Raw genomic sequence first — 12,610 nt, 5'->3', positions numbered from 1 at the left:
ACACAATTTCAGGTTAATTTAAAATACTTAAAATACAAAGAGATGGCACTGTAAATGTGTTCTTTTTTTTCCCGCAGATTTTTACCTATTTTTAAATTCCAAAAATTTTTCTTAAACTGAAAATAACGGGCTTTGAATATAGTAAAAGAGAAAACAACATAAAAACACATGAATAAGGGGCATCACAATGAGGGAGAGGGATGACTTTTCCTCACTTCCTTCAGATATTTTCAATAAGTATTTTGCTCAATAGTAGAATAATTGTATCAATTCCTCCTGTTATCCATTGTACATTTTTAAATTAATGACCCTTTTAAGGACCTGCAATAGAAACAGGGAGAGAATTATGTAAAAAGCAAAACTTTGGTACAGTAAGGCCAAAAAACACCAGACATCCAGGTCAGGGATTTCAATTATGCTTTAATGTACTGTTTCTACGCAAAAATTAAAAAAACAGACAAGAGGTCTACACAGCCTTATTAACCTCAAAGCTATTGACCTGATCTTGTGTTTGAATATTTGTGCAAAGTTTGGCCTCGGGGTCCTTTTGTTAAGCGTAGAATTATGTAGATGTTGCCTCATTATTGCAATCATGTCTTGTGTACACCAGGATGCTTATAAACACACAAAGAAATGCTCTTTTGGGTTTCTATGCCTTGAAACAAAGCAACATTCGCACCTCTTGCCTCGCTTCCACCGACCCCTATTAGAAAGCCTCTCTAAATGAATGTGCCGTTTGTTGGCTGGAGCCCTGGTGTCTCGTGACTTAATCTGGATTGAGCAGAGCACCCTTTTATTAGGTTACGCACGGCCGCAATGTGTCTTGTCACTTTGCGGAGACAGCGGCCGATAAAATCCGTTGAACGGAATTAGATTGTCATTGATGTGTCAGTGGGATCGTGAGAACAACAGATCGATGGCCGAATCACCGCGCGATATGTGAAGATGCAGACGATGGATAAATGAACAAAAGGAATTCAGAGGGGGAAAGTTTGAGGAGCTATGCGCAGCCCATGTCTGCGTCTCTCTCTGTCTCTCATACACACGTGTGCATACACACACATCGCATGCACACACAAACAGGTCTTTTCTCACACTTTAGCTCGGAGCGATCTCACAACGCTGAACAACAGAGAGTCAGTAAGAAAGGGGGAGAGAAAGAAGCCAAACCAATTCCAATACAGCACTAATGGGCCACATCATGCCAATACAATAAATAATGGCCCTTTCAGCTCAGTCAATAGTGAGTAAATGAAAATTTAACCTTTCATTAAATGTGGTCGTATTATTTCCCTCACTTGCTTCCCAGCTCTATTTCCCTCTGACACTTTTTTTTTCTATTGCGTAGAAGAACCATGTGCAAATGTTATGATGTAGAGCTGTACACTGGTGTTAAGTGGTGTATTGTTATATAAAGACCGTGGTCATAGGTTACAGTACATACAGTAAGGTCTATGGATCATAGGTGGGAATCGTTAGCTCACTATTAAGTGTGCTGGTATCCATGAAACCAATTGAGAAAACACAAACAGGTAGCTATAGGAAGCTCACAGGTTGAAAAAGAAATATCTTATTACAAAAGATAATTCCCTGTTCAGTACAGTTTTCGTACGTAGCATACCTGTTCCTAAATCTCCACCGACTTCTGCAGGCTGTGCAGTGGCATTATTGAGAGAGGAGGCGATAAGTCTCTAGGCATCCTGTCTGCCTGTAGATGAAAAGGCTCTGGGCCCGCTCTCCACTGTGGCCAGCCTGCCCTCTTAATTAATTAGCGCTAGCAGGAAGCGCTGGCCCACAGGGAAGAGGAGGGCCCTCCAGAGGACTGGACAAGGTGATAATGTCCTAAAGGGGAGACCAAGTCCTGTATGCTCGGGTAGCTAACTGATGCTTTCCGGCTCTAAATGTACAGTAGGAATCATGGTTGATGTTCTGCGCATGCGTCCTGCATCTGCTGGGTAGGCCTCAATAAATCTGGAAACTTAATATCTGTAGGTACATTCAAACCTTTAGTCTGACAGTTCATTATTGGACAATTCTTTAAAAACCTGGTTTAGTTTCAGTGATAATGTTTCTAAAATGTTTGCTTTCTACTGTAATATCTGTACATGGCATCTCCAGGATTGTGGTTTGGCAAATCAGCAGTGGTTAAGCAACCATGTCCCTAAAAGTAACTTGTTTTCCCATTTGTGTTTTGAGGGGAACATAACCGCTGAATGGATTTTGTTCCCTGCTAATGTTTTCAAGTGAAGGGCAAACATCTACGTAAGTGCGTTGGTAAGGTTAGGGAAGGATTGTGGCTTCAGGTAAATGTTGATCAGGTAAACATGTCTGGTCTCATGCTTTAGTCATTTAACATTTTCAGTATCCAAACAAGATCGTAATATATTGTTAACCAAAAGCTGCAAGTGCCTAAACATATCCAAAACTAGAATAACCGCCTCATGGTTGTCTGGCTCTGCCAACCACTCAAATTGCAGTTTACATCCATGTTTGTACAGACTTATAAATGTACTGAAGACCTTGAAGGAATACTAATAGGTTATTAGTGTATTTTTGGTGATATGGAAGATATCTATATATTGACTTGTATGTTTCCAGTGAATCATTTCCAGTGAGAGAGTCCTTACATAGAGACTATTTCTACAGAGGACTAACAAAAAGCTTCATCTCATGGTGCAATAGCAATCACCTGAAGCTCAATATCTGCAAAATCAGTGAGCTTGTGATGGACTACCAGATGAACAAGATAAAACACAAAATTGTAGCCATGACATTGCCAACAGAAGTTACAAATTATAAAATATGGATGCTTCACACACATCACAACACAGATCTATACAATCAGCAAAGCTTCAAGGTGGACAACCAAGATTAGTGTCACCAATTCAGGATCCAACCCATCTGTCTCCCTCTGTTACTGAGTTTTGGCATTAAACAATGTCCAGAAAAAAATGTTATTTTTCAGAACATCATGATGTTAACCTTTGACTCTTTGGATACAAATATGGTTGGGTTAAGGTATGGTTAGCACTGGGCATCTAAAACATCTGGTAATTAGGTAAATACTGTTATGGTTGATACAATGGCAAGCGTTAACTGCAGGTCTATAATACCACAAAAACCCCTGTCACCTATGTGAAAGTCTACATAGTTACTCAAACTGTAATCCACAACCCAATGGCGGCTTTCAAAAACATTTTGTGCAGTCCACAAACATGTATAATTTATATTTTTAATAAATGTCCATTTCAATACTATGACTTTAAATAGCTCAAATTCAATACATTACTCTGCTACTGCAAAAGTGCTCTCCTAACAAGTGTCTATCAGGTTACAAATGACAACTTGTAGAGAACTACTGTGTCAAGAGATTTGTGTTCTGTCATTATTGTGGGGCAGTTGTGGCTGGCTGCTCAGTGTCATCTAGAACAGTGGTTTCCAACTGGTCCAGCTGTGGGGTCCAGATTTCTCCTGAGTCATAAATTCAAGGTCCACACATTAGATAAATTACCACATATTCAGTTTTATTTTTACAAAATGTTAACAACACGTTGGGTTATAACACAAAGAAATAAAACATATAGCAAGAATTAACAGAAACGGCACTTCAAAATAAAAGCTCTTTGCTGGAAATTTACTAAACTTCAAAATAAAGTGTGTTTTTTTTACAAACTTGGCACGTTCACAAATCACTTGCAGTCCATTCAGAATGGACTCACAACACTTTTGGAAAGCAACCCACCAGTTGGGAATGACTGATCTAGAACATCTTTCTAATACTTTTGTATATGGAGCAGCTCCAGGCTCTATACCATATGATATCACAAATTTGAGTTTTAGCACTCTGTTTTGGGGGATATGGGAGAGAGTCCTTTTTGAATTTTAAAAGTGGCTGTGGTTCCCCTTTAAATTGGTATTAGCATTAGCTTTGTGTCTCAGATCAGAACTGTCTAATAACTGTGTAATGTGGTGATCTGCATGTAAGAAAGTCAAACATTCACACAATTCATGTCACTACTTAAATACACACAAATCCTTACACCGCGTATACTCTTGGTATGTGCCGTGTTGCGATTCATCCTTGTTTTGTTTGTGTGTGTGTTGGTATACGTGCGCGTGCTCAAGTGCATGTGTGCAAACTTCACTCTCTTTCTCTTCTTGGTCTCCAATAATGAGCATGTGCACCTTTTTCCGCCCGGGGCCTTCATACACAATTTAGCCAGAAAGCCATAGCTGATCATGATTTAGCTTTTGACACGGCTCGCCCCGAGGCAGGGGGGGACTAATACAGATATCTGACTCCCAGACTGCGATGGAGGGAAGCAGAGAGAGAAAGTGAGAGGCCTTTTATTGACTAAATGATAAAGAGGTTGGTAATGATAAATAACAGTCATTTTATTGTAGAATTCCCAGAAAAGACACATTCTACACAATATATAAAAAGAGAAATAATAGACGAGGAAGTTGCTCGCCGGGGTCTCGACGCGCTCGCTCCCTACAGAGCCGGCCATTGTTAAACTCCAATATTCCTCTGCTGGGGTGGAGGTCACAAATTGTGTTAGAAGGACCTGCTGCTATGAATACTACATAAGGCTGATGCAGAGTGGCAGCGTCATCCCTGTCTCTGGCACTAGGAGGAGGGCCCAGGCAAGACAGCGCCAGTCTTGCCCATGGGCATCTCTCTCAGTATCTCTATTCTCTCTCTCCCTTAGTGCACCGACTCTCTCTCTCTCTCTCTCTCTCTCTCTCTTTCCCTTTCTTCCTCTCTTTTTCATCCGCTCCCTTTCTGTCTCTCAGCATGGTCCTTGCACTGTTTTCCCAGCACATCAGGGTGTCAGGGGAGCCTGTCTCTGCTGCTTTTGCTCTCTGCCGCCTCCGAGTCTCCAGGCCTCAGCTATCACTAAGACAAGATGGCTGACCCTCTAAGGACAGATAAAGTCCTCCGCGGTGCGGCGTGAATGACATTAAGCGCAGGGTACAAGCTCAATTGGTTGGGGGAGCAATGAAAGGAGATGGCATTGGCTGCGTTAATGCATTTTATGAAGACAATCCCTCTGTTTTAGTGTAAAACACAGAAAAATACAGCTTGTGTAAAATATTATGCTCTTATTACCTCGGACCTGTGATCAATAGCAGTGTGGGCTGACCATCACCTAGAATTAAAGATCTTAACCCTACATTTTGATCCACTTTATCTTTTAGCACCCTCACTGAATGCATAATATGCAGTTGTCCAGTGTCTGATCCAGCTGTGCTATCTGGTGGGAAGTTCCCGACTCTGTCGCTGTAAGAGACTGGTGGCAGCTAGTGTGTGTATGTGTGTGTGTGTGTGTGTGTGTGTGTGTGTGTGTGTGTGTTTGCCTCAGGATACCTCTGCAGCTCTGCAGTTCTTGAATACTGAGTGGAGAGTGGCCCAGAAATGAGCAGTCAAATCCAATTAAATTACTCAAATTAAATTGTACAATGGTTATGGAATACCTGATCGAATTACTCACATTCAGGGGATTTCGACAGCAACCAATTAGTTCAAAGTATAAAGTTCACACGCTCAAATTAACACCAAGAGAGGACAGGGCCTTTATTTGAGGGAAATGATACATCATAATTACATCACGTTGGGAAAAATCACAAATTATACAGCATGCATTTAATAAGAAAATGGAAATGGTTAATAGGTCTTGATAAGACAAATCTAGCCCTGTCAATGGTGCAACTTGGGCTAGGTTGGCTAAATTAAAGAGGAGAAGTTATTATTGTTTCAAAGGAGCTTAAGGGTTGATTGTTGCTCACTCAGAACCCCCCCTCCTCTGTCAAAAACAACAGGAAAAACCAAAAGACAAAAAGGTTTATAAAAAAAGCCATGCAGACTGTAGTTACCTCTCCTCCTCTGGTAATTGAGATATGTTGAAGAGGCTGGTCAGACAGTTAACAAGATTTAATTCTGAAGTAGGTCTCTCTTGTTAGATTGGCCAAAATAGACACTTTGTCATTTCCTCAATAATGATGGAATTCTTTAGAAACTCCTGGCTTAATTGTGCAAGGGACTTCCTGACCTTTTTTACATTTTAAATTTAGCTCCTCAAGGTGCCTTTCCAAGGTGAAACACGTGAGTAATGAGATACAAAATCAGCCCGTTAATTGACTTTCAGCAAATTTAGATCCGCAAGACCAACGTATACATTTCCCTCTTTTAAAAGTGAACCATTTTAGCTAATAAAGTTATTAATCTTGCCCATACAGTAATTATCTCTGTAATTATGCTGTAATTGCACATACATCAAGGCCACCTCATATAGTGGGGAAGGCTTGAGCTTACTCCTTTTTTTCGCACATCATGTAAAGACATTACTCAGAGGAAGTAAATGGAAAGAATTGGCATTGAAATAAGCATTGTAAAGATTTAAGATTTAGATTTTTTTTTACATTTTTATTTATCTGAAGATCATACTCTCGTAGCTCATATAGAAGCCATATAGTTGTATCAAAATAGACTTAAGTACTCAGACACACCCAGACGTGACCTCTCCAAACATTTAAATCACTTGATCACAAGAAAAAACAAGCAAACGATCTCTCACTTTGCATCCCTGCTCGCATGGACGCCATAGAGCCACAGAAGTACCATAAACGGCGTAACATGATAATGCTGCTTTAATTACCCCTTGGTCAGCCCACTTACAAACCTATTGCCGCAGCAGTCAATATCCCCAAAGATCCATTCATGCCTCGGCTGATGGTTAACTTGGGAGCCTTTGCTGAGTGCTTTAGCCTAATTGATATCCTTATTTAGCAATGAGCCAGTGGGAGTCGGAGGGGAGTTAAATGGAGCAGTTTACCAGGCAGCGAGCACGCTAAACCAGATCCCTGACACCGCCGCCGCCACCGCCACGGCCTGCCGCAGCCCTGGACGATGATTTATGCCAGCTAATTTACTGTTTCAAATTGATTAACGCCACTTTTGTTTTGTTTTCACTAATGATTGCCTTCGCCATTTGTTCTTAGCTTTTCTTTTTTTCAATAATCACAACCCAGAGCAAGTTTAGCCAGGGATATTGTTTTACAGCAAATTACACCTATTTATGACAGTTGACTGCTCCCATGCCGCTTACTAACACTGGGGCCAGGCCACAGGAGAGACTTCAGCATCTTCCTAAGGGCATATAGACCTACACACATTCGCAAATGCAACAGATTACATGTGATCAACAGCACCTCCCCCTACGTGTTTTCATGCATTGTCTCCAATTTATTTGCACATGATGCAACATTTGAGACACGATTGCAAACACTGTCTGCAGGAAATCACCCAGTTTGCTCACAGTGGAGCAAAACAACAGGTACAACACATCTCAGAGACGGCCGTGAGCGAACAATGCATATCCAACAGGTCAAACAAAGCCATCGGGAGCAATGGGAAAATCAGATTCTTCTTTTAAACTGGGTTTGTAGGTCTCTCCCTCCTGCCTGTCTCCCCAGATATGTCTCCCTTAACAGCTCAAAGTAATTAGCAACGACCACATGCCAAAGGTAGGGTAGCTACAGTACACAGAGTAGGCAGACCTTATCTTTAATTTGAGACAATGAGATGCTCTGTAGGGGCTTGTGGAAAGCTGGGAGCTATAAGGTAGGTAGGCAGGCTCCCCCTCCCAAGGTCGCTTCAGTGAGACGAGCTAGTCTGGGGACAAAGGATACCCGCTGTATGCAACCGCACATTATGACAGTTTAATTATCAACTTTATAAGCAATCCTGCTTTTTTGCCTTGTTTGCATGGGAAATAAGCCTTTAAAAATGTTAAATTACTTGTTGCCAAAGTGCATTTGTAAACACAACACTCTTTCGCACTGTTTCAAACTTTGTTTTTGAGTGATACCCCCGAAAGTCCTCCAGGGCTTCCCATTAGTCACATTGTTGAGCACAGAGCTCAGCCACAAAATGGCCTCCAATCTTGGAAGAGTGCCGTCAGCCCATTCTTTATACTGTCAGGATGAAGAAGAGCATAAAAACTCAGTCAATAAAGTCATATGAAATGCTTGATATCGAAACATGGCGCGCCCCGGTGACTGATTAAGGGTCCAGGTCCAATTGTGATGCTCTCACATCTCGGAGGAGGGAAAATGGGAGGGAGGGAGGGAAACAGACTACAGAAACCTTTGAAAAGACTGTACAGGGTTTTGCTTATGTTTCTGAGGCAGAATTGTTATTGTGTTCTATTGTTGTTTTTTTGGTTTTTTTTGTGGAGGGGGTGTTTTTTTTTTTCTTCAAAAAATGACAGTTGTGGTGTAAAAACTTTTATTTCTATGCTACTTGACATTTGACAGGAAAATTATTATTTTGCTTCAGCATGATTAGAATAATCGCTGTAGTCAATTATGGATGGTATCTTTATAAGAACATCCAGAGCGAAAGATGAAATACATTTCCATACGCTCTTGGTTTAAACATACCAATTACTTCAACTTTACTTCCTTTGTCTGAAAAATGTCTGGCAGTAGAGGTTGGCGTTTTTTTTTTTTTCCAACCGTGAAGTCAATACCGACTCAGACAAAGACGGTGAGATGAGAAAAGGGAATGACAGAGATTAAAAATGAAAGAGAGTGCCACTTTTTGTCCAGATAGTGGTTTTTAGCCTGCAGCGCCTGACTGGTCTTTTTCTAACTGAAATACTCTTGCAGTATTTGATCAAACTGAAACTTAAACATACTTTATGCGTCAGAGAGATGGCCATAAGTTAAAAGGTCTTCTAAATGAACGTCGAAACTTTGGTGTAAGTTGGCGATGGCACTTTAAATTTGCCTGGGAATATATTGGCTTCACTAGCAGAGCTATAAAAACGGACATTTCTGCTGGGTCCAAACATGACAGGAATTTTACTGTTTTAATGAGCCTGAGTCAAATTCAATTTCCACCTCAGACAGTTTCAAACCACAGCCATATAATGTGTTTCAACACTGCAATCTGATGCCATGATCTGATAACTGAGAGCTTGGTATCACCTCTGCTATTCCCCACGCAGTATTTGGACGGCATTAAACTTCTCAGAGTATTGTATACAAACACTCTCTGTCAGGCTGCAGCTCCGATTTGACATTAACACAGAAGCATCCCTGACTTGAGTGAACCACCAACTTGACATGAATGTTTTTTTGCACATGCAGGAGGAGAAAGAGGAATGGGAGAGAGAGAGAGAGAGAGAGAGAGAAAGAGAGAGAGCGGTGCAGTTTTGGACAGACCGTGTTAAGATCAGTGCTCGGGGCTAGGCAGGTTGCTATGCGCTGAAATGCTAATAAGCTTCCTGGCTCTCGGTGCAGGTCGGCTAGCCTGTGCCGACTCGTCTTGACACTTCACACACATGCTGTCTTCCACCCTTTTTAATCATTTTTGATAGGCCTCCCCGGGATGCCATCCATTTAATTTGAAAGGGTTGAGCCACCCAAACATTTTCACCATCTTTAAATAGAGGTCTGCCTCAACATGCCTGCTGCATTGTGACCCGACAAGGTGAAAAGCAGCGGTGAAAACTGCTGTTTGGGTTTAGGAGGATAATATTAGGCCAAACACCAGTAGGGAAGACGGGTGAGTGATTCTGAAGTGGGTAAATAGAAGAGACAGGGGGGGATTTTAAACAACACACAAGCGGATAACGCAGGTGTGGATGCTTATCCCCTGCTTGAAAGAAATACTTTGTTTAAAATATTATTTCTTTTGTTAACCACTGAAGCACATCCTATTTCTGGGAATATTAAGAAAGAGTTAAAATAAAATATCAAATAATGCTGAAGATATGTGAAAAAACTACTGTGAAAAGTCTGCCCTAAATGCAGAGAATAAATACAGTATAGTTCATATATAATACAGGCAGCACAATGTGGAATTTATGTTTCTAAATCAGTTAGCAAAATCATTTTTGTTTTTGAGGAACTGTTTGAGAATTCCCTGACAGAGTTTAACAACCACTGTCCTCCTCTATATATCTTATAATTCGCTCTGAAAAATCTCAAAGCCTGCAGCCAACCCTGTATGGTCCGAAATGAAGCCCGGACCATGTTGTATGATTCATAGGGAAGAAATAACATATTTTATTGGAGTCTGAGAGATTTATTTACTTGCGTTGTGGCGGATATGTAAGGGACACGATCACTAGGGATTTTGCAACATCCAATTTGCCAGCGCACTCTTCTATAAACATCAGTCAGAAAAAATGGGACAAATTCTACAGAAAATAATCATAAACAAACCATTACACCGCATTTTGGAAATTGTCAGGAGACGCTCTTGACGATGACTATCCGCTCAGAGTCAAAGGCAGAAAAGCCCAAAAGGCAAGTGGGGATGTCTGTGTGCTATATGATATTACCATGACTCTCAAGATAAAGATATCATACATTATTGGTTTAGACTGGCAAAGAGAGAGAGAGAAGGAGAGACCAGTTTAAGCAGATAGCGGGGGTGAGAGACAGACACTTATAGACAGAGAGGGAGAATGTTCAAATATATTGGCTCTTAGCAAAGGCACAGATAGCTTTGAGCCTCTTGATGTGTCTCTATGTGAAACAGCTGGAGCTCTCCATGAAAACCACACTGAACTCCAAAACAAGCCTGCTTGTTAGTTTCTAACAGATCCACTTTTATACTCTGTGCTCCGCTTGCAACATGTACAGTAAACCAGCATTTATTCCAGCCTAATTTAGTTGTGTTCATTTGCATGCAGAGAGACACGTTTTTAATACGCTGCAAACAGAACTGTTGTGCATGTTATCACCGAAAAAAAAGTCACGGCTGCGATCATGGCCGCAAACCAGCATGTAACCAAAAGCTGGGAAAGGGAGGAATCGACATAATTATTAATTAGTCGATATTACTGAATGGAAAAAGTCTGCTTTTGGTTTCCTCCCTAGAGCTTAATCGAACGCAGCCAAGATGAAGCTAAGCTAAACAACACCAGACAGTTAATCTCCGCTGCCATACAGTTCAGATGCTGATAATGTCCACGGGTCTTAACTGAACGAGCGGGGCCCACGTTTTTTAGATTTACTTGTTTGCTGTTGTTTGCCATCTTTAAGTGGTCTTTTATTAAAGCCAGCCATCTTCCATAGAGCCCTAATGCATTTCACTATTCCGATGCTAATGACGGCCTAAGAACGCATTATTCAGCATTAGTTTCATTTCCCTTTGAGCCCCAAATGGCGACAAACTGTCTTGTAACCATTAGAGTTTTAACTTGCATCAGGCACGCCACCCGCAACCCTTTTCGACAACACGGCGCGAACGACGGTGGAAATATTTCAGCATATTTATCAGGAGCAGACAGCAGAAGAGAACAAATCAACTTTATGTGTTGAGTTGAAAAAATGGCATTTGTCACTTTGGTAAATGTTTGCAGACACAGATGACTGCAAAGGAAACAAAGGAAATGTGAGGAAGTTCTACCAGACGTGAATGAATGCTTGCAAATGTGTGTTAACATGTTATTATGCTTATGTCTCTTGGCACACGAAGGTCTTGTACGTGCATTTCTGGCTGAGTGTATTTGAATGCATTTCTAGGTAAAGTTTATGTCTGTACATGCATTTGCTTTTTGTATAAAGTTGCGTATTGCTTCCAGTTTAAAGGATTCCTGCCTGTGTGTGTTTATGTGTGTGTGTGTGTGTGTGTGTAGGATGAGGACTCCCTACTGACCTGCTGTTTGGCTACAGACAGACAGAGTGAAACTGGCCATATTACTGTTCTTACCCTGCCATCTGCTGGCTCACATCATTCTAGGCCCTGTATCCATCCCTCCGTTATACACCTCCTTTCTCTCTCTCTTCCTCACACACACATACACTCCTCCCTTGCTGTTTCTGTCTGTTTTCTCTCTACCTCGCTGTTTCTCCACTGCTTTACTAAGTTTATCTTATTTTCTCCGTCTTTTCTTTCTTACACAGGAGCATCAGCTGCCCTCCACGTCCCCTTTTCTCAAAGAGAGAGAGAGGAAGGGGAGAGAGCAGAGGTAGAGGGAACTAAAGGGGAGCGGCGGACGATTGTTATCGAAAAATAAGCATGGTGTTTGAAAGGGATTTTAATTGAGGCATTCGTTATATTTGAAAAGGTGAACTCCTGAGGGGACGGAGGGAGAGGAGCGGCGACCCTATTCATATCCTCAGACATTCATGAAGAATGGCATCTTTTGACTTTCCCTTTTAAAGCCATGCAACCTTAAATGGCCTAAATATAGAGGAGGGGAGGCAGACACGGTAATTCCCTGCACCTTGGGGGGCGCCACCAGAGTACGGGATGGTGGGATACAGCTGAGAACTCCAATTAAGAATGAGGGAGGGTCCAGCCACCAAAATAGAGGGAAAATGTCCTCTCTTGAAGTCCCTGAAGGGAATGTCAATCCATCTCTTTTCTTTCTCTCTCTGCCTCAGTTCAAGCTTTTTTCCCCTCTGTTTTTCTTTGTTTCCTTTTTCACTTCTTTCTGTCTTCCCCTTTCTCTCCCTCATTCTGTCTCTGTGCAGTAATTATGTCATTAATAATGCGAGGGCCAGATGATTGTCCCGCTAATACCAGTTGTCCGGTCTGTATTTCTACAGATTAACTCAGGAGGAAGTCGACGGGGTGATCATTTGT

The 12,610-nt window shown here is 41.5% G+C and overlaps 1 long non-coding RNA gene across 2 annotated transcripts in view; it reads right to left on the bottom strand.

Annotated features, from left to right (window-relative positions):
* The window catches only part of LOC121960446 (uncharacterized), a 112,518-nt gene that overhangs the window by 69,605 nt on the left and 30,303 nt on the right, over nucleotides 1-12,610 (bottom strand). Inside the window, exon 3 of one of the 2 annotated variants that reach the window (XR_015775380.1) lies at nucleotides 3,164-3,471. The exons of the other annotated variant lie outside the window; for it this stretch is intronic. This is a non-coding gene — a long non-coding RNA (uncharacterized LOC121960446). Of the gene's footprint in view, nucleotides 1-3,163; nucleotides 3,472-12,610 lie in introns of those variants that run through there. 2 annotated transcript variants of the gene reach the window in all.

The sequence above is a fragment of the Plectropomus leopardus genome, chromosome 21 (genome assembly GCF_026936395.1).
Source record: "Plectropomus leopardus strain MGB_pleo_1.0 chromosome 21, ASM2693639v1, whole genome shotgun sequence".
NCBI classification, from domain to species: domain Eukaryota; kingdom Metazoa; phylum Chordata; class Actinopteri; order Perciformes; family Serranidae; genus Plectropomus; species Plectropomus leopardus.
Note: the sequence above shows the minus strand (reverse complement) of the source record. Positions and strands in the feature narration are given on the sequence as shown.